This window comes from Amblyomma americanum, chromosome 6, assembly GCF_052857255.1.
Source record: "Amblyomma americanum isolate KBUSLIRL-KWMA chromosome 6, ASM5285725v1, whole genome shotgun sequence".
In the NCBI taxonomy this organism is placed as follows: domain Eukaryota; kingdom Metazoa; phylum Arthropoda; class Arachnida; order Ixodida; family Ixodidae; genus Amblyomma; species Amblyomma americanum.
In genome coordinates this window covers 27,507,086-27,534,359 of record NC_135502.1, presented here as the reverse complement: position 1 = coordinate 27,534,359, position 27,274 = coordinate 27,507,086, and the positions used below count along the sequence as shown (strand labels likewise).

The 27,274-nt window shown below is 51.0% G+C and overlaps 1 protein-coding gene across 4 annotated transcripts in view; it reads left to right on the top strand.

Annotated features, from left to right (window-relative positions):
* LOC144136480 (uncharacterized) overlaps window positions 1–27,274 on the top strand; it is a 600,742-nt gene that overhangs the window by 396,375 nt on the left and 177,093 nt on the right. For 2 of the 4 annotated variants that reach the window (XM_077668840.1, XM_077668841.1), the window contains exon 3: window positions 19,999–20,086. The exons of the other annotated variants lie outside the window; for them this stretch is intronic. The gene's annotated coding sequence lies outside the window, so the exon portion shown is untranslated. The remainder of the gene's footprint in view (window positions 1–19,998; window positions 20,087–27,274) is intronic. 4 annotated transcript variants of the gene reach the window in all.

Here is a 27,274-nt window from a genome sequence, read left to right as displayed (position 1 = left end):
GGCCGCCGCAGTCGCATTTCGATGGAGGCTCGTATACTGTGCGATGTCAGTCCACGCTGAAGAACCCCGGGTGGTCAAAATTATCCGCAGCCCTCGACTTACAGCGTCCGTCATAGCCTGAGTCGTTCTGGCACGTTAAACCACATAAACCAAACCAAACCTACTTCGTGTGGTTTTACGTGGGGAAATGGCAATATACCTCTCACAAACTGTCAGTCGAGCATTTTCACCACCGCCACCACCTATAGCGTGGCGGCCGTGAGCCGCTGCCTGTGATATGGAGTAAATTTACGCGTTTATACATGCCATAGCGTGCCATCGGAGCTTTATTATAGGGGCCACTTTCCTTATATAGCTTTTCAGGTAAGCGAATCGAAATCTCTAAAAGTGTATATCATGCCTCTGCCGCATAATTTTCTCAGTTTGTAGGTTGACTTCCAGAGTGCAGGTCTTTGCGGCAAAACAGAGGAGCTTCCCTTGCCTTTAGGCGTGCGTAAAATAGTCATCTGCAGCAGTTTAAAAAAAAAAATGAGAGAGAATGTTTACACGTTCATATACAGTGCGAAAGCATGGCGTATCGATATATGCAGAATTGATCATTCCCTACTTAACATTCATGGATCCCTGGGAGTCCCCATGCGCAGTAGTGCAGCGGTTAAGCGGTGCGCCACTGCCCTGAGATGGCAGGTTCTTCCACCGGTGGAATTTGTGCGATCCAGGTTGCCCTTGAACAGACTAACGCTAGACGATTTTGCGAGGCTCTGAACCCCCGGATTTGTGCATTTTTCACTAAACTGACCTTGCTTGCTTGTGCGGCGTTTCTCGCTTCTATGGGACACACTTTGTTCTGGTCAATTCGGCGATTTGTAAGTAATATAAAGGTAATCGATTATTTATACGTGGGATATTACAGCGGTAATAACAAAATTAAGTACTCACAGCTGGAGGAAACTTGCGCCGTACATGGGCTGCCGTAGCTGATGGCGTCTCATCGCTGAACATGGCGTTGTGGTAAGATCCATGTTGCTAACAGTGGTACGCTCTGCGTTCTTTCTTCCTGCGGCAAGACCATCGCTGTCGTCTTGTGTAATGCAGGAGCCCGAAGAGGTACGTATCGCGGTTCTCCAGCGTAGTAGTTTTCACTACGAAAAGTCCCTCTTGTTGAGCCCATGCACGTGCTTCAACAGTAGCTGTTGAGCTGCGGTACCGTAGATGAGGTGTTGATGCTGAAGAGGAGGAAGAACTCTGGTTGTGCAGAGATGGCCGCCTCTCTCTCGCATGAGTCCGAGCTGTCGCTACTGCGAGAACTTCAGTCGACAGGCTCTGTTCTTGAAGGGATTCATGCTTCTGTAGTCTCAGTGTCTAGCCTGTTGCTGTCACAATTACTGCGGGGTCAGCAAGCGGAAGGAAATATTAATGGTGAGGATTTTCACTTTGGGACACAAGAAGGTGTTCCAGTATTTGCGCCGCAGCGACGCTCTGGTGAAAATGCTGACGGCATGCTGGCTTTTCGCGAAACGGTCAATATTGTGGAAACAGCACGAACATGTCTTCAGAATGCTGAGTGGAATTCCGGAATCTTGTTATAAATTGATGCGTGGCTTCTAAGAAAGCTGACCAAGTTCTTTCTTCGGCTCTTCAGGGAGCGGCAGGCGTGACTGGGAATCAGGCCGCACTAGCGACGTAAACAGCTGCCGTAGGATGTCGCTTTTCATAGTTGGCAGCATCAAGAGGGGTCCGGTCACCGGGGAAACGTCCTTCTTGTAAGTGTCAGAAATGCGGCGTGGTGACCTGCTATTCGGTGACGCTAGTTGAGCCGTACGCTTGCTGCCTGACTGAATAGTGCACTCATTTGTTGAAGTGGAAGACACACGGCGCTTTCGTGTCCGCTTTGTACGTGAGCTGGGTCGCAGCACTGTGACCTTCACCGCGCAGTGCCCGCGACGTGATGTCGACAACGCGTCGATGCTCCGAGGTTTGGGTACCTCAAGCAGTCCAGGTGTAAAGCATCAGTTGTGTTTCTTTCGCCACAAGGAGCTGAGACGCCTGCATCCCTTTTCACCCGATGCTGTTTGTTCTAAGACAGCCATTGATCGATCATTACGGCTGTTCAAGGCAGCACCGGTCTCTTCCCTCTCCTCCACCTCAATCATGTTCTACGCTCAGCCCCCTCATTTCCACTTCTACTTTTTGGTTGTTATACCCCGAGGGGCCCCAAGTGAAAAACACGCTAACGTTGATACTATGTTCTTTTTCCAAACCTTGACTGCCCGTCATCTGTCAATCAAAGCCCGCCATACCGCCTTCCCGAGCTACGAGTAGCGCGTAGTCGTACAGGTCGCTTGCATTTCTCGGCAAGCCATCCGCCGGATCTGGTTAATTATCTTTCGTCTTGTGAGACCCGCTTGATTCCACCTAACGGCGGATGCCAATATCCCGGCTGTATGTCGTCTTCTTCCCGTGCACGAGGAATTCTGCCTTCATTCGCCTTGAACGTATAAATATAGACGATAACTACTTGTAGTCCTCGCATGTTTTCTCGCGGCGAATTGCGTCTTGTTTGCATCCCGTCTGCTTGCGTAGTCGGGTAGTCTGGTCGGGATAGGAGAGGGTGGTCGACACTGAGGGGTCCTGATCGTGCATCCATGCATGCTTGTGTATGCATTCGCAGGCACAGCTGTCTGGGACGAGCGCCGATCCGTTTGCCGCGTTGCGAAACGTTCGCTGGGCAAATGGAACTGTCAGCACGGCGGTGCATCACGCTGAGCGCGCGGGCCGGGCCACCGCGTGCCATTGACGGATCACCGGGGCATTTCAACCCCCCCCCCTCCCGCACACACACACCCCTCCAACAGACTGTCGCCGTTTTGCGCCGCAGCCGCGCGATCACGGTTTTTTCAGCTAACAAACGCTGCGGCAAGGGTTGTCCCATAGGAGAGGCAGTATGGCCCCATGGAGTGGAAGCCGCGTAAGCCAGCGTAGATCCGTGGATAATGTGCGAGGCGGTTAATAGATTATTAGGCCAGAGGCATCATACTTTCGGGATGTTTTCGAATCATTTTTCCATTCCTTTCTCGCTTTTCCTCAATAACCAGTCGTTTCTGCAGTTAAGCCCCTGGTCGGCGTCAAGATTGCGTTAAAATTTACTCTCCTTGCGGCGCTCTAATGCAGCGCAGGGCCTACTGAATACGTCACGGCAACCCTCCAAACGCTTGGTCTATCAGGAAGAGCGCCCCAGCTCCTGCTGCATGAGCCTGACTTTCGTGCTAAACGCGTCTGCGTCCTCCTGTTCTGAGTGGCGGCTGTAACGAGGCGGTGCAAGAGGTCTTTCGCCGAGATTTTGACGCCTTTTTTTAATCATTGCAGCCGTACTGTGTGCGTTGACGTTGATTGCCCTATAGGCAAAAGCCGCAGAGTGCCTCTCGCGCGGAACTGTGCCGAGGAGGGGGCATCCGCTCCAGTCAGAAGTGTACACGTCCCTGGTGTTGTGCGCGCTCTGGCGCTGTTTTCGCGATGCACGCACCGCGAAGATGCACCTCTGTTGTGGCGCACAGTGTACCCGGTCGTTGAACCGTTTCGGGCTGCTGTCTCACCTGCTCTTCCGCAGACGCGTATGGAAGACCCGTCACCGCCCGTCTTCTGTCTCGCTGCTGCTTGCATGTCGTGCTTTTGATTTCCGGGACTAGACGCCTCTCATTATGTCATCCCGTTGTCGGCGTCGACCTCCGCGATGGATGGAAAGCAGCTGGCGCCGAAATATGCCCGGTATTTGCGTAGAAACGCCGCCGTCGCTAGGGCTGTCTGTTCTCGCTCGTCAGCTTCTTTCTGCTGATTGTTGTGTATTTCCGCCGTTCATGGAGCAGAGAGCTGTTTGCGAGCATTGATGAGCCGAGCGCGTGCGCTGGCATGTCGCGGCAGTCAGGAGGAAGGAGAATCGGAAATGGGCGCCGTCCTCGCAGTGTGCTTTGAGGAGGTAAGAAGCTGCGCCCTTCAGCGGCTTGACGTCGCGCTGAATGATCTGCTTTTCTGCTCTGTCAGCAGCCCGAAGGAAAGGAAACGAACCGGCAATATTGGAAAACGCCCATGCGCGACGCATTCGTGCCTACTTCTAAAGTTGCGGATGGGTGAAGTTGTAGCAGGCCTTTGTGGTGCGTAAACAGTGATACTCAGCTGTCGGTTCTTTTTTTGTTTTTCCTTTCTGATACCAGCATTAGGCTTATCTGATGGTTTTCGGGTTTAACGCACAGAGGCGACTTTAATGTGCACTGGCATGGCACGGTACACCGGCCTCTAGCATTTTCGACTCCATCGAAATGCGACCGCCGCAGCCGGGATCGAAGCCTGTCTTTCGGGACAGCGGCTAAGCCGATAGTCAGCGCTCGTGGTGCCAGTTCTGTCTTGTCTTGTTTGTTGCGCTGTGTAAAACCGCTTCTAAGCCAAGTACCCTAAACACTGAGCCAATGCGGCGGCGGCTCTGATTTTTTTTAATTAGAAGTACTAATTTCATGGAAGTCTGGAGCAGTGAAAAATAAACGTGAGTAGGTGTAGGCCTCTTCGTTTCAGTTGTGAAGTTTTTCACCCGGTCGCAAGGCGCCACCTCACTCACGTCTGTATCCTCATGGTCCCTGATGGTATTTAATTTTTACTCTCTATCACTTCGTACCCGTGTTTGGTGCTTAAGTCCTGCCGTTCTATTTCTTTCTTTTTCCCCTTCTGTGCGCGCGGCGCCCGCTACCTTTCTGAAAATTTTACTCGGTCGTCGACTTTTCCCCGCTGGTTTTCCGGACTTAATTTAATTACGTGCAACTTCCAACCCTCTGGCTGCGTAACCGACAGCGTCTGCTTACCGACTTCCGCTGCACTTAGTATCGCCACATCTAATACCACTTTACTTTTTCCTACACTTTTCTCTTCTTTTACTTTGTCTTCTGTTCCTTTCTGCCACACCGTCTTTGCATGCATGAATTTCAGGATCGAAGCTAATTTTCAGACCATTAAAATCTCATTTTTTTTATTTGTTTTCGTCTCGAGAGAAGAGCGCAGTGCACCTTGCTCTGTCCTAATTAGCCCTTTCACATTCTCTTGTCTCTCATATGAGGCTCAGAGTGGGGTCCCTCCTCCACCCGAGGGGCTCAACCGCTATGAACCCTTCCAGAAATGCTACTTGTCCATGGATTTGACGAGGACTATTCTACTCCTGTATAACGACGGCACTGCCGTCATTTGGCGTAGACGTCTATGCTAAACATGAAGGCCAGCTGCGGACGTTCCATTGACCAGATAAGATGTGCGTCCACGGCTTGCACTGTTTTCAGCCCAATTTAAGTAGCTTCAGCTTATTCTAAAAACTCGCACCTCTCCAGTCGGTTAGCCACGATGGCGTGATTCTTTAACAGTTGTTTTTTCTCGTGTAATAATCAATCGAGCTGTGCCATCCTTAGTAAACTGAGCCGTTTAGTCGGACCACCACTTTTCTTCCGGCGCCGCCGGGTGACACCTGTTTCGGACCGCTGTCCGACGCGGCGCTCGGACCCCTCCTCCGAGCAGCTGACAGCTAGCGCCCTGCTCGCTAGCCAAACAGTCTCTCTCCCCCGCGCGCCTCCGCCCTCGCCCGACCGCCGCGTCTTCGTCCCCGGAGACCGAGCCGCCGGGAATGCAGAATCAGCGCTTCGCTTGGCAGCCTAATGAATTGGCTTTTAATTGCGCGTCGCGGGCGTGACGGCCTCCGCAGGGAGGGACGCCCGGCCGGGGTCCGCTCTGACCAGCGCAGGTGCCCGCTCCACTTAATTAAGCCGAGACGGGTTGTCGCCCCTCGCGACAGCGCGCTGTCACACCGGTCGCCCCCCTTCCCTCTCCCTCGGCCTCTCCGTTGCTGCGAGCGTGCGCTCTTGCATACGCGCGGAAAACGCGCAGCCCTGGCTCCGCGTCAGCGGCGAAGGGAAATCGCCGGCTTGCAGTTTTGGCCGTGCCGTCAGCAGGGCCGATGGAGGTGTCGAGAAGCCGGCTGCGCTTGGCTAGATTGGCTTCGTTGAGTCGGCGTTAGCACTCGCACGGGTGCGGGAGTTTGTCCATCGCATGTAGCCCGCCCCGTCAATCGCAGCCGAGTTTAGCAGCCACCTCTGCGTCAGGAAAAGCTCTGGGATTCGGCTACTGTCGCTTCGGTGGTGCTGTCAACCACACGAGTAGGGAAGAACTGGCATAGGTGGTATAAGAGACGGGGCAGGTGGCTGTGTATTCATAGAAAAAAAGCAAAAAAAATGTTTGGCATGGAATGAATGGAAGAAAGTAATACAGTATGTACAAAATTGTACGTAGTTTCTTCTTTCACTCCCTCCTTTATCCTTTCCCTTACGGCGCGCTTCAGGTGTCCAACGATATATGAGACAGATACTGCGCCATTTCCTTTCCCCCCAAAACCAATTATTATTATTATTACGATAGTGAAAACGTGTTCTCTAAATCTTTTAATCTTCTCTCCAGAAGAAAATCGTATTGCCTGTTTGTTGTCCCTATGTTACGCAACTTATTTACTGTTCGTGGTGCGCTCTGCGTTTAACAATTGATGTCGACATTTTAGATATCCACGTGGTGGCCAGTTCACCAGTCATCATAGACGAGTTGTGACTTGCACCTCAATTAGGTGTTAAAGACTGCATTAGGAATCAGTGCTGAATTTCCGTTCTCGTTTCTACGTTTACGTTAACTTAGAAGAATCCTAGTAAGGTGATGATTATTATATTTTAAGTTCTTTGATTTTGTTGTCATGACGCTTCACTTTTGCTAATAAATTAGGCCTTCACCTAAGGAACGTACTAAGCCATAATTTCTGAGTTCAGTAAACTTCCACGTGGTCTTGCCAGCGCAGATTCCATAGTCTCAGCGTACCGCGCTCTGTCCAATACGCAGTATGCATTCTCTACCTCTCACCGCGATCATCGCGCACCCGGGCGTCTGTCACATGAACTAACGCTTGCTATCTTTCTCTCTCCGTCTGTTTCCCTTTTGCAAAGGCCCGGCCAGCGTCTCGCTTTTCATCGTTGCATAGCCTTAAAAAGGTATTTTCGTTTATGATTTTGCAGAAGTACAGGTTTAACGCATCAATTCAGAGTCACGGTTTGCCCTGTTTGCACTCAGCAGCCGCGACGTCCTGTTCCAAAATGCAGGCTGTGTTTCGCTTAAGGTGACTGTCGCTAGTTGCATGCCGCGGTCTAGACAAGTGCAGCAGCCTACGGTTCACTCAAGCCGAGCGTTTCTGGATACACTCCAGACCGAGTATCAAACCTACTTTTTCACGGGAGTTGCTTGCGCTGCGGACAGAGCGCGTTTTGTATGGACAGTTGCAGGCTGCGCTTTCAAGTCACTAAAGATAACAAAACGGACATTAATGCGCAGTACAGTGGAGTGGAGTGCCTCGCAGGCAGGCTCGGTCGGCTCCAGGAGTGCGGCAGCATCGGCATTAAAGTTTGTTTTCACGGAAGCCGCGGCCGGTCCAAATGAAAACAGCGGCGGCCGCGTTTCTCGAGAGACGCTGCAGGCTCTGCGAGGCAGCCGGCTTCCTATTGGGGAGGGCCGAGAAAAGGAACGAGGCGGCTCTCGCTCAAGGCGGCGGAAGCGAGCAGCGCGGTTCGGGCGCGGGCGGCGTCGGCTCTGAAATGAAAACTGGCCTCCTCCTTCAAATATATATGAGATACGTTCCCCGAGAGCCCCCGGCAGCAGCCCATACAGCCGCCGCCTCGGCGCGCACAAGACAAAAACAGGCTGGCCCGCAGAAACGCGCTCGCGCGGTGCCCAGGAAGCGGGTGAGCCGCGGCGCTGGAGAACAACGGCTATAGCGCGCCTTTCCGTCTCCGCCTGATGGCGACGAGCGGCGCCCGAGAAAGAAGCCGCTGGCTTCTTGGCCTGTGCTTTCTGTCTCCTTGGGGCACACGCCAGGCAGCCGAGAGGAGCGAGGGAGCTGAGATGCCCTGGTGGACGTCTTGCTGCGAACCGTCCCCCATCGGGATGTTCTCCCCTTCCCCCGTTTTTAGGCCTTTCAGGCAAAACCAACCCCGGAGTTTCTCCGCCTCCTCCTATCTCCCCTTCGCGGCTGTAACCCTATATGCCACCGCTCGACTGGGGCTGCTGCTGCCGAATTTATATTGGCCCTCACCTCGTTGGCGCGAACACACAAGTGGCCCCTTCCGAATTGTTCGAATCGAATAACGCCTTTTGTTTGGACTCACGACTTTGAGACTGCGAGCCCAGGGGGCCCGAGTGGGCGGGAAAGCGATGGAAGAAGCGGCAGGGGAAGGCGGGAGAGGAAGTTGCACAGCGCGTACACACACAAGTCTATGCCGGCCATCGTGTTTCATTTCGAGCCCGGGTGCAGCAGCGCCTGACCGCTGAAGCGTCGCGCGCTGTGCGACGTTGAGCCGCTTCTGTACCCTGCCGCCGGGATTCTATGTACGGGGTGTGCATTTATGTATGTGTTTGATTGTTCCCACTTTTTTCTGTGTGCGTGCGTATCCGAGCTCGCAACGCGGCGGCCTCTGGCCGAGGTGCGAGCGAAGGAGTGGGAGGGCGCCGCGAACGCGTGGAAACTTTTCGATTCATATTTCATTGGCGCGATATTATAAAGCTCCTTGGCACCCCCCGCTGCCTCCTTGCGCCTTCCGTCCTGAAGCGCGCTCGGTTGCCGGTAGATTTGTATCTATATTTATGCGCTCGATCGGCACGAAACGCCCGGACAGCTTCTTTAGTTTTCCTTTTCCTTTTTTTTTTGAACGTGCGTCTGTTTCCTCTTTTTTTCTCTCCCGGTTCCCTATTTCATCCGAGTTATCCAAAGAGAAGGAGAAACGGAAGCGATCGAAGTGCGCTCGGAACGTCGGCCTCTCCGGCTTTTCACATTTCCTTCCTTTTTTCCAATTTTGCTCTATGCTTCCCGGGTGGCTCTTTCTTTCTGCATGCGTTGCCCGGACCCATTGTGATTCGTCCGACGGCGGTTCGAGACGCGGAAAAAAGAAATGCGTCGGCGGATCTGCCTCCCGATTGGTCGGAATCCGTTTCGTGGCGCGCCTATGCCGACCGAGCTTTCTTCCTCCCGACGGCGCTGCGGGAAAGGGGAAGGCGGCCGCGCTCTGAAAAACGGGAAGATCGTTCCCGCTCGCGCGCGTGCGCTGAGACAAAAGAATGGTAACAACAAAGGAGGTGTGGTGTGCGTGCAGAACAAGTTGCCCCCCCCCCCACCCCCCCAGTAACGCTGCCGTCATGACTCCTGCTAGGCGAATTGGGACGCTGATGAGGATTCAATTGAGCGTGCTAACGTGTTTCTCATTGTGCAAAGTCGGTGGGAATGAGGAAGCCGAGGAATAAAACGGCGGCCCGAAAAGGAGCCTTGCCCGTTCCGCAGTCCCCTTCTTGTTTTCTTTTTTTTGTTTTCTTTTCGTGGAATCTGTCGTGCGTTTTGTTCTTTGTTCCCAAAGAACGCGTGCACGCAGTCTGCAATGAGCGCTGGCTGCACCCTCTCATCATCCGCCCTGCGTCCTCTAAGCGAAGTCGGAAGGTAACTCGCATTTCGCGAGACGCATGCGCTGCCGAGAGAAGTCGAAATGCGATGCCTACTATACCAAAACATAACTGAATTATCAGTTGATTTTAGTTGCGCTTATTAGATGAAAAATAAGATCCACAGTCGCGCACAAATGTTGTCCGTATTTATTTCTGATTTGCCTCGTTAACAAGCCAGATGGTATTCTTCTAGAATATGGAGCACGCATGTCTCCGCACGCTTCTATGCGTGTCATTCACCTGCTGGGCCTAACCGCGCCGCAATAGGTATTTTTTCTCCGAATCCGCATATTACGAGAACTTTTGTCCATGACTACAATACCAGGCGAGGGAACTTGCACTCCGTGGTGGTGTTCTTCGGATTAATGTCGACCAAGTGGTCGCTTTTAGCGTGGACTGAAATAAAAAGACTGCAGTGTTCATGGAACCGAGTAACCTGGCCTGGGGTGCGGCGAGATCCCGGCGAGCTGAGCCGACAACTCACTCTCTCACTGAAACATGTTCTGGCCACTCTTTGCTGAAAGGCATCCGCTGGAAAATATCAAAAAATGGCTATACCTTGTTATAATAATATACTAGAAACTTTGTACAAAATTCTTTTAATGGAGCGCTTTGTTCAATCGTTTAACAAACTTAGCGTAAGGCAATGCTTCGTATTAGGTTCGTATGGAAAGAAGTGAAGCATGTCATTGTTGTCTGCTTCTATAGAAAAGCCGTATTGTTAAGGGTTTCCGGCCTCTCACTGGCCAAGCAATTACGAAACGTCTTCCCGGCATTCCCACGATGGATCAAGTTCCACGTCGCCTCTTTTTCCTGTAGATATGCATGCGAGGATATATGCAAGTTATGTCAGGGTTAATTGCAACTGTATTGAAAAGGCCTTTGTCCTGAAGTGGACAAAGTTAGGCTGATGGTGATGACGATGAAATGTTTCTACGCTGGCATTCCTGCTTCCCCCTTCACAGAAATGTGGACGAGATGAAACCCGCCTCGCAGGTGAACGCCTTGGTAACTGGGCTCCCCAAGAGTCTGTTCTTCATTCGGTATAGTTATCGAAGTGGTGCTCGAGAGGCTTGCAACTCATCTCGATTCCTTTGCGTATCACTTCCTTCATTGCTCCCAGTGACGTCACCAGCAGGAGCAATGCTTCTTCCAAAAATTATTGGCGCAGGTAACGGTTTCAGTGCTGTAGTCGGATGCAACTCAAGAGCGAAGCGGCTTTTCCCAAAGGAACCCCGTTCCAGCCAGTGGCGTCGGCCGATTCTCCTGACCCTGTTAGCGTGACAATGCTGGGAAGGGACTACCCCCAGGCATGGAGGAAGAGGACTATCCCCTTTCATCTGCCACTCCCTGCATTGTTAAAGCTAGGAAGGTCATGAGAATCGGCCGACGCCATTGGCTGGAAGGGGTTCCTTTGACGGGGAAAAGCCGCTTCGCTCTTGAGTTGTATCCGGCTATAGATAAATTGTTACACAGAGCAATTTTAAGACGTGTTGCTTTTCATAGCGCCTAATTCTGAACACAAGATATGCTTAATATTTCATTACTGAAGCTCTTCATAGGGCAGGGACTCGGATGAGTTGGCAGGTGATACAGGTGATCCAGCATATGGAGGTTCTTAAGGTTTTGCTTTTAAGTGCGCTAAGATTTAAAATGGCAACGATTAATTGGATGTGAAATAATAAAAAAACGATCACGATTGCGCTAGCCGAAATGACTCTGCCGTGCTTGCGTCAGCGCAGCAGTCTTTCTTGGTTTGCGTTTTGGTTCTTATCGTCCCGTTTCCTTGTTTTCATTCACCTCAGCGTCGGTTTGCACGGCCTTCGCTTTGTGCGCATTTATCTCTTCTCACTTCCCTGCGCTCTCGCCCATGCTGAAATATACAGAAGGGGGCGCCGAGCTTGTTTGTCGTTGTTGATCGGAGGTGTGGACTTATTGATACGGTGTTATTGATACCACCGCGATTGCCCACCCACTTTTTCCCCTCTTCGTTCACTCTCCTCCTCCTCTGCCTTTGTTGGTGTTATTTCTTTCTCTCTTCTTCTTCGACTGCGGCCCCGCGACGTGACATCCCTTCTTCCCCGCCCGATGCCAAGTGCGCCGACGTGAGAACCGCGGGGAGCAATGAAAAATGGTTTTAAAAACGCTCGCTCCGGGCACTCGCTTGGCAGTCCCAGCGCGTCAGGTTCGTCACCGCGTGCCGCCTGAACCCCCCCCCCCCCCCTTTTTGCTTTCCATTGCTTTGTTTGTTTTTATTTTTCATCCACTGTTTATTCGTTCCTTCCTTCCTTTTTCTTTTCTTTCCTTCCTTCAATACGTGCAACGTAGCGTCGGGGTTCTCCGCACCGTGCATCATCCCGGTTTTGATTGAGTTACACACAACACGCTTCGCATCTCTGAGGGGAAAAAAAACTGCTCTGCCAACGCTGGCCGCTGTGCGCAACGCGTTGGCACGCTGCTTTGTGCGCGTCGCCTCCTCTGTGCGTGTGACGAGCCCTGTGTATACCGCGCTCCGTTAAGTGCAGCTCTGGGCGCTGACAAGCGGGGTTTTATTCACTTCCGCCCGCTTTGCGCGGTGTCCTCAGGTGCGGTGCTTTTGTTTTTGGCGATGCGCGCATCCACCGAGCTGCGCTCCGATTCCGCGCGTACGTGACTGCGTCTTTGTAGATCAACGATTGCGATGCTGCTTAAACGCCCGTGCAGTTCTTTCCCGACAGCGCCATCTTCTTCAATTTATTGCGTTTAAATATAAGCGGATATTTCTCAATTACATGACAGGTAGAAATATTTGCAATTAACTTCGAAGTCGGTGCATCACGACTTGCTATTATATTAAAGCTTTGATTGCTTTATACGCTTGCAGTTGGAATTAATGGGACATGGAGCTTGTCCACTGCTCCCATACCGTCGCTCATCCGTCCACGTGACTTTCGCACAGTTGATGGTCTGGCCGCTTACGCATTGGTACTTGGTTAAAGTTAATTGCCAGATTGCCAGATATTTCCGCGACAACATATCCTACGATAACATGAGTTGATTCAGGCTCTCTTGAAGAGGAATACTATTACACTATGCCAGAGGGAAGGATTTGAATAAATGGTGCATGCATCGAGGCTGTATTTTGTTCCGACGCCAAAAGCAGCCTTCGCCGCTGAAGACAGCCGCGTCCGGGACGAAATGAAGTGTCCCCCGGGTGCATAACGCTTTCCGCGACGATGAGCTACCAATTACCATCATTAGCTTCTCGCAGAACACAATAGGTGGCGACCGTATTTCGCCACCGATGACTGAGATGAGATGTAGCGGCGTCAGTAGCTCATTCGTCTATTCGTTCTCGCTCCTCTCTCTCGCGTTCACATTGGTGCTATTAGAATGCCGCTTTAACGGTACAGATTTCAGTAGTACTCCTCTGCCTCCCACCGTCGTTTCTTCCCGCAGACAGTCGTTCCTGCCTAACACGTCTTGCGCTCTCATCGTAGCCTTGTCAAAACGATCGCGTAATGTTTATGACAGTAGGAGCAGTGCGCTTCTACGTATATGCAACCATCGCAGAGGTGACAATGCCGTGAGTGGCGTCACCTTAAGTAGTTTCCAAAGGTGCTCTAAGCGTTCTCAGCACGAGTCGCAGCAGATGTAAAGTGACGCTGCCGTCGCGGTGATGTGTACAGTGATCACGAAACTATAGACACGAGCATTAAGACAATAAGGAACCAACTGTGGACGTCGTAAGCGCAATGCAGCAACGTCGTCAGCTGCAGCATACCGCTTACTTGACGATCAGTTCTGCGCCGTTTTCGTGTCCGCCCCCCGTGCTGTCGCCGTAGACAGCACAAATGGTTGTCCTGGTTGTTTGTGCGTATTTTCTCTTTTTTTTTTCTGCGTCACGACCTTTTCAGAAAAGCACAGTATAGTTTAAATGTCACCTTTGTTTCGACAAGATGCTGCATTTCCCAGGCAATCTTCGGGACAGCATTAATTTGTTTGCGCAGTTGCTTTGGGACGTCAAAGCACTTTATTCAATAAAACCGCGTGCCTGGACGAGCCGAAATGCCTGGTGGGGTACGCGTATCAATACTTGGGGGAAGACAAATTTTCGAAACTGACTTTTAGCGTTAGGTCGCCTCTATGCCTCAAAATTAGGAAGTGTCCCGCCGAGGACGCCATCTGGCTTCGAACCGACGAAATGAAGCCGCAAAACGTCAGCGCTCCGCGAATTCGTTTTAGCTTTTTACGCACATTTTTTTTTTCCCCCGTTGTGAAGCGCGAAGTCTTTTCAAGCGCCGAGCCATTTCTGCGACCCCCGCGTGCATGCGACATCCCCGTGTCTACTCGTGCGTCCCACCGTCGCTCGGCGCTCCAGAGAGCCCGTGCGGTCTCGCGCGGTCGTATAACGTCGAGCCGCTGTCGCTCTCCGCGAATATACACTGACTCGAGAGTTTATGACGCGAGCGCCGCCTGGCGGCTTCCGCGGCGCATTGTGGCGGGGCGAGGCGGTGTTCGCCGCCGGCTGCCTCGCAAAGCCGTGGTGATCGTTTCAGGAACTGAACAATAAAAAGAGGGCATAAAGAAAGAAAAAAGGGAACGAAGAAAGCGACTCAGTGTTGCCTCTTGCAACGAGCCGAGGCGCGAGCAATAACGCTCGCGCCGTCCGAGCGGCGTATTTGTGCCCCCGTTTCCCCCTCTCCCACCTAGTGGGCGCTCGTTACCTACACACGCGCGCACTCGGGAGAACGGCTCCCGAGGCGGCCGACATATTGCCAAGTTTATGTATGCCGCGAGGAACGGTACTGGCCGCGCCGTCAATTGAAAATCTCGCCCAGCTCTTTTTTTTTTTTTGGGGCCCCGGCCCGCTTTGCTTGTAATATACGACCGATCCGGCGTTGCAGTGTGTCAGTATTCTTGCGCGCGAGATATAAAGCCAATACGCGCTGTCGGCTTTCCGTTCTTCTTTCTGGTTTTTTCCTGGCATCTCGGTTTTTTTCCCGTCCGTTGCCTTTTGCTCTTTTGCTCCGTGAGCGAGCCCTGGAACCGCTGTGAGCCAGACTCGTTGAGCGTGGTCATGACGTAGCGGCCAGACGCGATGCGTAGCGGAATCTCTTGTTCTTGCCCTAGCTCAACTGAGCAGCGAGCTGTGTAGGGGGAAACGATGTGTGTAAGGCAAAGGGAAGAATAGAACAGTGTATGTCAGGGAACAAGCGCGGGTTGCTGATGTGCTAATTGAAACCAAGAAGAAGAAATGGGCTGGCGCCAAGCGGTGTCGTTTCTTTTTCCTGAGATAGCAGTCACAGTGGCACCTGGCGAAAACTCTGGCGTTATAAGTGCGAGGTGTCGGTGAATGAAGCATCTACCCTCGAAATGCACCACCCTTCCAACTCCACCCATCACTAACGCACCTACCATCCACCATCCACAAGGCCTCCACCCACTGTGTCGCTTTAAACACGGATACACCTGTATGAGAGTAAAGCGGCAGTAAGCTGCCCTCACTTCTATGTGCTATAGAGGACAGCTTACTGTCTTTTTAGTCCTTTCTGTTTAGATTGTATAGAAGCCCACGCAGCATCGGAGTGAAAAACGACGGTGAATTCGGATTCAAAGACGCAGTGGGAAAGAAAGCTGGCCTCTGCAGAACCGCCATCCATCGCCATCATCCACTTGCCCAGTACAAAAAAAAAACATTCATTATAGTGAAGCCATGAAAGTAATGAACGAGGGTAAATTCTGCCGCTGTCGCAGCTCAAGGTTCTCACGATCGTCCTGGGAATTTTTTTGTCGCATGTTTTTCTTCTTTGGAATGGTGTTTCTTGGGAATGCATGGATCGCCACGTGGGATTCACCTACGCCCGCTACGCAATTTGTGATCCAGTTTTATATCCGATATGGTTTCGGTTTGTGTTTCAAACTCTGAATAGTCTCTATGACGTCATAGACGAGCTGAGACAATATTGCGGCCATAGTCGCTGCTTCGTTGTTTTAATTCTGCTCCAACCCTTGCGCCACCCTGCGCGTACAATAGCCGGCAGGACAACAAATGAACAAGCACCTATTCAACAACCCAAATTGGTCTCTCTATTCCGTTAAGGAATGTTCGAGGCTACCGCCTTGTGTGTTTTTTTTTTTTAGCCTGTAGTTTAAGCGGTCGCTTTCTGCGAAACATTGGATAATCAGCGCAGTCGTTGGCGATTCCGTAACAGCACGTGTGTATTGTTTTGGCACGACAAAAATGTGAAATTGGGGGGAACAAAACTGCGTCGGCCGCCTTTTATCCAACGATAATGTTAGTACGGTCGTGCTTGGCCACAGCGCCCTTTCAAGCCGAGCGTCGGACGCTCTCGGCAAGATTCCACTGTTATATTAGCTATGTTATGGAGGGCGGCCGCTTCAGGCAATGCATACATGCCATTTGTGGATGCCTGTGACGTTTGTGGTACGTGTTCGAGAATTGCATAGCTAATAAAGAGAGTACTAAAGCTGGAGAACGCATGTGTGTGTTGCTGTTGAATTTCGTGACAGCATCGCTCTTTCAAGTCATGGTCGAACTTCCGCTGAATAGTATTCTCTTCTCGAACCTGCTGCCATCGCGTTGCATCGGCGCAAAGGCATGCAAGCACTAGGCTCATCTCAGTAAAGACGCGGTTTTCGTGCTAACCCCTTCTCTCTTTCAAGTTTGAAACTGTACCGCATGGCTTGTCTTACGGATGTAGGAGGGTAACTCGGAATGATACCTGATCGCATGCCGTACACTGGAAGCGAGTCGCCAGTTTTCGCTAAAAAGGCTGTCATGGCGAGGTGTGCATTCTCTATAGATGCGTCAATTTTACTACTGGGAGCGGCTTAATACAACCTGTGGTTCAGCAGTAGCTGCTGTTTTCTTTACCAGGCACGTCCCTTGAAAAAGCTTTTTTCAGATAGCCTGTACGTAGTGTATAAAAAGTCGATAAACTTTATTTTGAAATTTTTGTAGCGGGTAGCCTCTCTGCAGGTCATCTGGTCGGCACGCACTGGCATAAATGCGTAACTCGTCTTCGCCGTTACTCATACCGGCGGCCTAACTAGTTTTTTGCATTTAAATAAAGGCTGCAGTGAATCCTATAGACAATGAGTAATCAGCACAGGGAAACGGATGATAGATGAAGCGCTTGACTATCTTCTTCTGTCGTCCTCCTCTCCGCGCCGTTTTGTCATAGTCGAACCAATTCGCCCAAACATCAATTTTTATTCATAAACGGGAGTGCGGCTCTGTGGGTTTGAGTTTCCGAACCAGTCAGACCGAAAACGGAATGTCATGGTGCAAGAGCACGCTGCAGCAGTCCGATCCCTTAGCGTGCGTCTCGACGATCGGGCATTCATACGCCAAGCATTCGGCTTCGGCTGCCGCTTTCTAAAGCGGATTCCCGTGTGCCGCCTCGAGCATCAGAGCGCTCTTCCCACGGCCTCCGCCGAGCGAATGCAGAACCAAGTAGGCTTCGGCGGCCGCCGCTTCTCCGCCACCCTCAGGCTGGCCGCGTAACACTGGTAGCGATGGGAGAGCATCCGCATGCGCGATCGCAGCTGCGACAGTTTTCCAATGCAAGAACTGGTCGCGTGTCCCGGTGCCGTTAGGAGAAGGCGTCGCCATGCCGCTCTCTGTTCCGCGGGCCTGATTTAATAAGCACTCTGGCCGCCGCAGAGTCCTCGGCTGATTATAGCTCTCGATTTCAGCGGTGCCGCCCGCGGGTCAGCCGAGATGTTTCGTGAACGACGTCGCTCGCACGCGACGCGGCGCCGGGCTCATTTTCGGCGCACGATCGCTTTTTCGCATGCCGTTCCGGACCACTTGTCGCGCGCCCGGCATCGGCAGGGCCCGCGAGTTGCGACACGCGTTGCGCGGCTTCTGGTGGACGCGCCAGGGTTTTGCTTAACGCCGCGTCGGAAGTGGCTGTAGGTCGATTGTGAGGGTCGAGTGCGCACACAGGGCACGCGACGTCTTGGAGGCATACTCGAGTAGCGTGCTTGCTCGCACGGTCGCCGGCTTAAATGGTTCTCGGCTCTTTCCTCCCAAGAGCTTCTCAAGATAGCTTTCAATAGTCTGTTTCTTTTCGTTCATTACACGACTTTCTCTCAATTAAAAAAAAACGAGAAGCGTCTGTGGGCTTGCTTTTTTCGCTAGGCAAGACAGGAACAATGTGCATGCTGCTGTATCTTCTCGGCTTTCAGTTTGTGGCGCTTTTAGTGTATGGAGCCTTCACGCCATGTTTATTGAAAGTCTTGAGTGATTCTTTGTTCTCCGCCCGGGCGTGTCTAATGTGTTAGCAATATTCTGTCTTCGCAGCTAGGGAAATAAAATGATAAACAGTTAGTACGGCTTCGCTTTCTTTGTTGTACCATTGATAATATTCGGGTCATTCTTCAGTAAACATGCTTTGGGTTTTTTGAGGCAAATAAGAACGGAACGAATTCGAAACATTAAATTTCACATGTGCATGGCGCATTGCGCTACACGTGGTATCTTTGCTTCGCGCCGTGCTTTTTTTCTTACTACATGCAGCGAAGCATCATTATTATTGTACTAGTATTCCGGCTAAGCAAAAACGTTATTCCTAGTAAGAAGAGTTAGTACGTTCAAGCCTTAGGCAGTTGGTTTCTGTGCGTACTTTTCTTTGCAAATATGACTCACCGATTCCACGAAAGATGTTTGCAAGTTGTTGGTTCAGGGAATTTGTGTGTGTTATTTTCTCTTTTTCTTATCTTTTTGGATGTGCCAGAAAAAAAAAACATGGAACAAGAATTCCCGCCCTGAAAGACGTTACCACCGAACATTCCAATGTATTTTCTGTTCTTCGAGATAAATAATTTGCTTGTTTTTCTTCGGTTTCGAGAACCCATTCGAAATAAATAATTTGCTTGTTTTTCTTCGGTTTCGAGAACCCATTGCGTTGAATTGTTGCTGTCGTTGGTATGCTCCGCGCTGCCGGCGCTGTACTTGGTCAGACAGTCACCCGAACATCACTACGTCGACGAAAACCTAGTCATGAGATCAGGGAAACTCTTTTCTTTTCGTTTGTGGGACTTGTACCCTCGTTAAAACAAGAAATCCGCACAGCGCGTGCTTTTACCGAACCGCCTGTAGCTGTCTTGCTTCGGACTCGTTCTGTTTGTTCAGGAGCAGACAGCTCTTTCCTCTATTACTGTTCGCGAACTTCGTGATCACTGGAGCGTAGTGATAAAGCTCTCAGGTGCACGGGGTATCAACAACAAGAACAAAAAAATCAGGCGCGCAAAGCCGAGGTGCCGTATAGCCGCGCGAGTTTATGCAAGAAGGTCTCCCCTCGGTAGCTTGCTTTGTCTTGCGCATTCGGGACGTATTGTTTTATTGTGAAGCGAGCGGAGGCATTCGCTTGTCATAGCACGTGCGATCCGGTCGATTACGCAGGCGCGAACAAGCTCGCAGCTGCGTGAATGCGTGCTCGCTGCGTGTACAAAGGCGGCAGTGTGCACCGCAGGCCGCCTTGGGGACTTTCCGCTTCGCTCGCATGTGTGAGTGTTGAATCCGCCGCATGCAAAGCAGCCTAGACCACGTGCGCATGTGCTTGATTCTTTGTTTCGATTCTCGCCTCAGCAACTATCTGTCTGCTGTCCTTGAGCGTCGCACGCTTTGTTTTGATGGGTTCAGTGGCGCATAAGCCACTAAAGCTATTGTGTGCGTGAAAAAGAGCTGAATATGTACGCTTGCTTTGCTTTGGGGGCTAACTATGCATGTGACACGTAGCCGTTAACCTTTGGTTTGGTCTCGTCGGTCTAATTGAACTTTTCTTAAATTTTGCCTTCGGCGTTGGGCCCTTCTCTTTTATTTTCAATTGAGTTTGCCTGCGATAGCCTCTGGTTCAGTTCGAGCTTCTTCTCACATTTATTTTTTTTATGAACATTTCTTCACAGTTTTACAATAAAGGGACAGACGGCTCCTATGACTGAAGACGTCAAGTTAGGCCCGCGACCTTGCTGAAATCTGTTTGTAAACCAGCCCGGACCTTGTTTGACCACTTATGCAACGTCTGAATTAGCCATCTAATATTTAGCCTGTCTTAATAGGCTCGTGCCCATTCTGTGTGCACCCATCGTGATGCTTTTTTGCCCCCTTTTTCCGAATTACGAGCGAACACTTACCTACACGCTTAAGTAATCGGTCGCAAACCAACTTTACGAATCTTCTTTGGCAAAGTTCTCGCTATATACGCTATATGGATGTTAAGCTGTGTGCAATTTATCTCGTCGCTTTCCTTCTGATAGTGGGTGTTACGGTTTTGTGACACAGTAAGGGGAAGGGAGTGCGCGGTCAGTACATCACTTCCACACACGTTAACATTGAACCTTCCTCCCTCGTCGCGGCTCTATAGTCAGATGTAAGTTGGATAATCGTACTCATGAGTAACGCAGGTTTCTCTCTTTTTTTTTCTCTCTCTCTTTCTCTACCAGGTAAGCCGAGACGAAGTGTGACGGATGTGCCAGGAGCCCCTGGCTTCTGGCCCTTTGGATTTGGGCTTTTCTGACCTGTAACCCCGTGGTAAGCCAGGTATTAAATCTTAGTGTTTAACGTGATCGTGCTCGCACACTCCTGGATTTCTTACCTGAACAACTCGTTGTACGCCAGACGAGGCAAAGAAAAGGGAAGGAGACGCCGTCCTTGCTTCACTGCCAGCCCTCCTAGCTTGCGGTCTTCTTAACACCGGCCTCCTTCCGTCTTTGAGCTCCCGTTCTTCCTCTAAGTGAAGACTACGTAACGCGAGGTTCAGCGATAGCTGTACAGGCGTTTAGTCACGTGACCACTGGTGTAGTTTAGTGGTCACGTTATGCACCCCTGCACTGGCAGGAGGCTGTTCCAAACAGAGCGACCCGTAGTTTTTGCGTTTAAATACACTAAGAGACCAGCAGCCTAGCAGGCGCGAGACAAATCAGGAGGAGAATAAGAACTCGAGGCAGTGTGTGTGATGCACAGCACAGAACGGGTAGTCATTGTTTTAGTAGAGCGACCGAGTGGGTACCGAGGGTAGTAAGTGTAGTCGAAGGCGTCAGAGGCGCAAATATTTTTGACGAGGTTAAGACGCTTTCCTGGATAGGGTGGCTGCGCTCAGTGCAGAACAAGTCTAGCAGGAACTAACGTAGAGTGGGCCTTGTCCAGGAGTTGGTTAGCTGCTGCCTTTTCTCATGACGAAAATGGTGGCTTTGATGAGGGAGGTCGGGGAGACCCGCAAGGATGCTGTGAACGCGTGTGCTGCTGCAGTCTCGAGGCTCGGACCCCTATAGTGCTATAGCAGCAAACGAATAGTTCCAGCGGCACTTGCTTGGCGTTCAGCGTACGGTGTTGTCACCATGGCTGTACTTTGTCCCGTCTTACCACGCCGTAAAGCCCCCGCGTGATGTTAGTCTACAATACATTCCATGGCTTCGATGTGCACTGCGTCCACAGGTACACCTTGCAGGCGCCGCCATTTGAGCAAAATTCTTTTTCGCGGCGAATCGTATAAAAAAGAGAGAGAAAGAGAGAGGCGTACGAACGCTCGGCGAGTACATTATGGAAAGAATGATTTGTGTTCTTCGTTTGAAGCGCTTTCTGTACTCTTATGTGCGCACTGCTGCTTGAGGTTATGTCTGTTGTACTGCAACAGGGAAGAGTAACACTCTATTACGCTTATTGAAGCGGTTCGAATGGCCACATTTCTGGTATTGCTACTCGAGATGTCAGGGATGAATTATAGCATGCACGCATGCGTACACACACGCAAGGGTAGTTCTGTGCCTCGTGGAAACCGCAGGAGGGCCTTTGTCACGGGCGCCTCACGTCTTTTGTCCTCACGATTGACGTCACGGGCCTCATGAAACGTTTCGTCCGTGCTACGTTCTGCTTTTCTCTATTTGAGGACGTGGCAAAAGTTCCTCGCGTAAAGATTTGCATTTAAAGGTCACTATATTAGCGCGCCAAGGCTGTAAGGTACTCCCGGTGCTGCTGGCGGAGAGTAATTTGCGCACACGTACAGGCTGGCGGCCGCGTATACCCGCAACTCAAACGCACGAGTGCACACATGGACGTCGCAACACGCACGCACAGAACGCACGTGCTGCTCTCTCGCGGGATATACCCTGTATCACTCCGGACGTCCCCTTCTGCCTTGAGTGGAACCATTGTTTTGTTTGGGCGCCTAATGCGCGCTCCATCGTGCGGCTTTCCTTGTTGGGGCTAATGTGCGTGTCGATGACTCCAGCAGCCCTTAGGTGGCTCCGACAAGGGCCGAGAAATGTAGCATCCCGGCGACTGCTCCGTCCCGGAGAGGAGGTGTGCTGTGTGACTTGTGGCGTCGGTGCGCTTCGTCGTCGTGGGGACCTCGCTGTCAGTTTGATGTCGCGCGCTCTCTTTCTTCGCTGTCGCACTGAGGAGGGGGAGGGGTTCCAAGACACGGGGTCAAGCGCGCACGAACAGCCCGCCCTGACGTTTATGGGGCCGTGATAAAGGGCCGAAAACGCTCTCTGCGCTGAAAGCCGCGCGGCCAGCGGCGGCCGCTGCGCTCTCCTCTGCTGAGTGCGGAGCACTAGTGAGCGCTGCTCGGCAACGGCCCGGCCCAGAGAGCAGCTCCGATGAGCCGGCTCGGCCAGGCAGGCCTCTAAAAGTCCATCTCGGTGGTGTTAATGCGCTATGCCGAGTCCATTTGGGCGAGGCGCTTCGAACAGGTTTCTTCTTCCAGAGCTGGTTCCCCGTCCCTCTCTCTCCTTCGCAGCTTCTCTTTTCCTCATCTCTGGGACGAACCCAGTTGTCTTCTTACCAGCTGTTTTTTACTTCGGTTCGCCAGGACCCTGTGGCGTACACTTGCGCGTACTGCGCTGTTTCCTTTGTGGACGTGATTAATTACGAGTCTCTCCTTCCTCCTCGCCACGCCAAGGCCCCCTCTCCTACTGGCTTTTCTCTCTCGCGCTCGCTCTGTTTACTTTGCGCCGGCTTGTTTCCTGCTTTGTTGGTAGCGCAGTTCCTTTGCGTGTGCGGCATTTCGGCGTTATTGTTCTGCGCGGTGTCCCCCTCCCTTCCGTCTAGGCGCTGTAGGATGCTGGGCTGGGGGACGCGGAGATTCGACTTTTATGAGTGAGGAAGGAAAGGGGCTGGGCTTCCTCCGTAGTTTGATGGGATCGTAAAGCGCGCGCTCATGGACTATAGCGCGCAATTGGATTGCTCGAAGTGAAAGGATTGCCTCTGGCGCTTCGAACTCAGGACGGCTCTTCTTTTGTCATCGCCAATATTACCTGCTCGTTTGTTTCCTGTTTATTTTTTTGCATAGGCTGTTTTAGGCTCGGGTAAGCACGATTTTGTGGGGTCAGCTTTTTTTCACGTTATGTTGTGTCACGTAATATTTTTTTCTTTCCCTGTTCTATCGCCTGTGCTGTTTATACACCGACCTTTGAGCTTTGCGCGCATTCCCTTTCCTAGTTCTTCTTCTCTGGCTGCTAATCTGTGTGCGTTTCAAATCTACCACTTCTCCGTAACGAATTAGCTAATCACCAAGATTTACAGCTCGTGTAGTGCCCAGCTTGCATTCCCGAATCTCGGGTAATCGTTTGCACTAGTCCTCTTCTTTCTGGTGAACTGGGGTAGGAACGGTAAGTGGGGTGCTGTTGGGAAGATAATTATCGATCTAATACTTTTGACAATGTTTGTTCACTTCCTTGTTTATAACGTATGTTGACCACGTCAACGTGCATAGCTAGAGATGCTCAGGTGCTGAAAAATGTTTAGTAGGTTCAGAAAAGGAATTGGCAGGTGATTCATTTTACCAGTTGTATTTGTGAGTGCCGAACCTGCTGTTGTCAGAAAAAGAACATTTTCCAGTAGAGTTCGAGGAATCGAGCTTTCGCCCGTTAAACCCTTAGCCACCCATTGCTGGGCCTGTTTTGCAGAACGTGTTTCTTTTTATGGGATCGGCTTTAATCTGTTCCTGCCTTAACTTAACGTTAACATCGATTGAATTTTTGCAATCGTTGCAGATTATACACGTCGAAGGTAGACAGGGCTGTGCGTGTGGCAAACACACCCGAATGCATTTTTTTTTTCTTTAAGCTCGTGCTGTGTTCTTGCTAAAGACTTAGGATTGACTTTAGTTCTTGCCTGGCAGTCCGAGTAGTCAAGTGTTAGACTATGCTGTAGTAGTAGACAGGAATTACAGGCCTTGCCAAGGAGACGTGTATTCTTTCTTCCGCGCGTGGTTTAGTCACAGCGACATAATTAGTAGTTAAAACGTGTTTCCGCCTGGTTCTGACCATCGTTTCCTTCTGTCTTTCTTTCTTCCTTTCATTATTTCATCTTTATTTTTTTCTGCCCGCTGTGAGACGATGTTTAGGTTTAAAGAGATCAGGTTATCACCTATATCTCATTTAATCGACGGCAGCATTAGTTCGAGGAAAAATAAATTATGAAATTCTCCAATGTGTAAAATTTTCGTGTTATTCGCTCGACGCCTATCGCCTACGCCTATTAGAGCAGAGTCTCCATTCGCGCGCTTCTTTCGTAGACCCGCCGCCGGAGCGTCGGACCCGTTAGCTGCGGGGAGCTCTGGCGTGCGTTTCGGCAGTCTTCCACCAGATGGCAGCACTCGGAAGCGCTCCGAGCGGGGCGGCCCTCCGCTCAGGCTCGCAAAGAAAAGAATAAAAATTGAATTGTGTGCTCGCGGCGGCGGCTGCAGCTGCAGCAGCCGCGCGGTCGAGACAAGCGTTCCAACTTGGCCACCGCCGGACGCGATCGATGATTGCAGCATTTCGGAGAAGTTGCTGCCTGCCGAGGCTTTATTTGCTCCTCAAGAAAGCTTCGAGTCGTGGCTACTCCCTGGGAGCGCGTTAATAACAATTGGTAACAGTGAATAACCGTAACTCTGTCCTGTTTGTCAGCTTGCAGCATAGGAAGAGATGAGCAGTTGAGCAGAAAACCCTGTATGAAAAAAATTGCAAAGCTAGGGACAGCAGGTGCATGACAATCTGCACGCACTAGGTGATGGGGGTGCAAATGTTCAGCTAGCCAGTGCACTGGCAACCCTGAAAATGAGCACTTCGTAACGTAGTACATATTGAGGGGTAGCCATGATGTAGAATAAGACGAGAATGCGGTGCTCAGGAAATGGTCATCTTGAACGGACCTGGACGCATGAGACGTATAATGAGTGCATCTGGCCAACTTTGTGCAAATTTAGCGACTTTTCACAAGTTGAATTCTCGAAATAAGCCCTGCGAGGCGGGATTTTCCGTGAGGGTCATTTGAGTCGTCGCGTATTTTGCTGCGATGTAGTTTTTGTATCTGCAAACAGCGTATTCAATTTAAAAACAAAAACTAGTAGGCGTTTTCCTTTTTAATCAGCTATAGTTCAGACATAAAATAATTACACTACTCATTTCCTATTCATGAACACCACAAATTAAAAAAAAATGAACATTCCCCTATGCTTTCGTTGCTTTCGGGCACTGCTGGCTTCCTTAAAACGTAACTTTCAGCAAGCTGGCCAAGGAAGTGGTGTATACCGTGTGTTTCACCTAAGATGTTCTGCAATTTTTAAAAGATACTATAGGCTTTTTGAGTTAGAAGCGCGATTTTTTCCGCGTAGCATTTTGAATGGTATAGCGCATCAGAAAGCAGCTAAGACACGGTAACGAGTAGGCTGGTTAACTTGTATTGAATGTTTAACTTTTCAACTATTAGTGCTAGTCTCTTTATTTGTTTATAGGCGTGTAGGCGACCGTAAGTAATATCCATGTCTGATTTTAGAAATTCGAAAATGCAGTTACCCTCGGAGCTGTGGCTCAACAAATTTCGACTATTTCGACGAGTTACGTGCACTGGAGAGGTTGCTTCGCTTGCAAGCTTTTCGAAAGAGCATGTCTTTTGGTGCGATATAGGCAAAATTTGTTGGGGCGCAGCGCCGAGGGTAACTGCGTTTTAGAAATTATAGTAACTGATGTGGGCATTACTTTCGTTGGGCTACACGCCTCTCAATAAACTCAGGAGACTAACTGTAATAGTTACAAAGTTTGCCATTCAATATTAGTTTACCAGCCTCCTAGTTAGCAAGTCTTAGCTGTACTCTGATGCGAATGCTATGCCGAAAAAAGTGCTGTTAGAACTCAAAAATCCTATTGTTAAAAATTTTAGAACATATTAGGTGAAACACATGGTATGTAAGAGGGCCTTGGTCATGTGTAATGATTTTAATGTTTCTACGACCATTAATGACCCATTGACTGGTAGCATGAACTGTGGTTCGTGTAACGCAGGCACAGTAACGCAATTACTGGAGATGTGTAATGGAGGCATTAGCGTCATGCAGTCACGCGACGCGCGCGCGTCGAAATCAACGGGAACCACCGCTGCCAACCAGCTTGGCGTGTTGACTAAGCACGGCGTTGGTAGCGTCCGAAGTATGCGTGCATAAATTGTCAATATAACTTTGAACTGCCAGCTTCGCCATACGAAAAAAAGAAACAAGAACAATGCTTGGTGCGAGAAACTGTCGATAGCATTGCTCTGGATGCTTTCTAAAGTGGAGAGAACTGTTATCGCGGTTTGTTAGTGCGTTAAACGCACCAAACGACGTTGTTACTTTACTGAGTTTGAAATCTGTTCAACGAGCATCGAAAGAAGGCTTAAAGAGACAGTAAAGATGGGGTTGGGGCAATAGAGAAATACCGTCCACGAGTCTCTATTGGGAAAGGAACAAAGGGCCACCCTTACACCGGTGCGTGCGTACGTGGGGGAGTGCATGCGTGTATTGAGATTGCCCATGACGGGACCAATCACTTCATTCGCCAGTCTGCGCTCGCCCGCATACAATGCCCCCGTCGTCGCTTCCCGAATGGCGTTCCCGTGCATCACGTATGAGGCTTTTCCCTCCGCGCTCCCGTGAGATGCAAGGAAGCGCACTATTTGCTTCGTCCCTGTCGGCACGCGCAGCCCTTGCCGCGTCCGCTAGCGGCGACGAGGAGGGGGCGACTCTTTTGTTGCCTAAGCGATCCGGAAGACGGCCCAGCGTCGTCGCCGGACCAGTCATCCGCGGCAGCGCTCGCGTCCCGGCGACGCCAGCAAATCTGTCGGCAGCTTTCCCGCGCGCTGCTCGCTTCGCCGTCGAGGCTCCGAAACGAGCTGCCCTCCCTCCCTCCCTCCCTGTTTCTTCCCTAATTCAATCGCGACCACGAGCTCTCCCGAGGCTTCTTCCACCTCCCTCCTTCCTTTCCCTACGCGGGCTGCAGCCTCGCCTGCTCAGGGCAGGCAGCCCTTCCGGAAAACGGGCGCACTTGGCTTCCCTTGTTCCGCCGTCTTGAATAGGTCGCGTGTTTTCCGCTCTTTACTTCTTCTCTCAACCCCCTCTTCCCCCGCCAGTAGCAACAGCTCGCCCCCCTTCCGCTGTCGGTGAATTCGCCGCCGCCATTCCTGTTTTTATCTTCCTCTTTTCCGTGCCGATGCGTGGATGCTGTGCCGGCTACTTGTTTGCTCCGCATGAAAGTTGTCGCGGTCGCCCCGTCGTCCTTCGCCCCTGCTCTCTCTCCTTGGTGGCCGGCGCGTGCCCACCCGATGTGCTGAGTTGTTCGGAAGTTGCCTGTCCCGCTTTTGCTGTCTCATAGGCATTGTTTTTTTTTTCCTTTATTTCTGAGTGTTTGTTTTGCAGGATGGATGTACACTTACCTTGGAGAAGAACGCGGGCGTTTTAGCCCACTTACCGGAGTACGGCCGTGA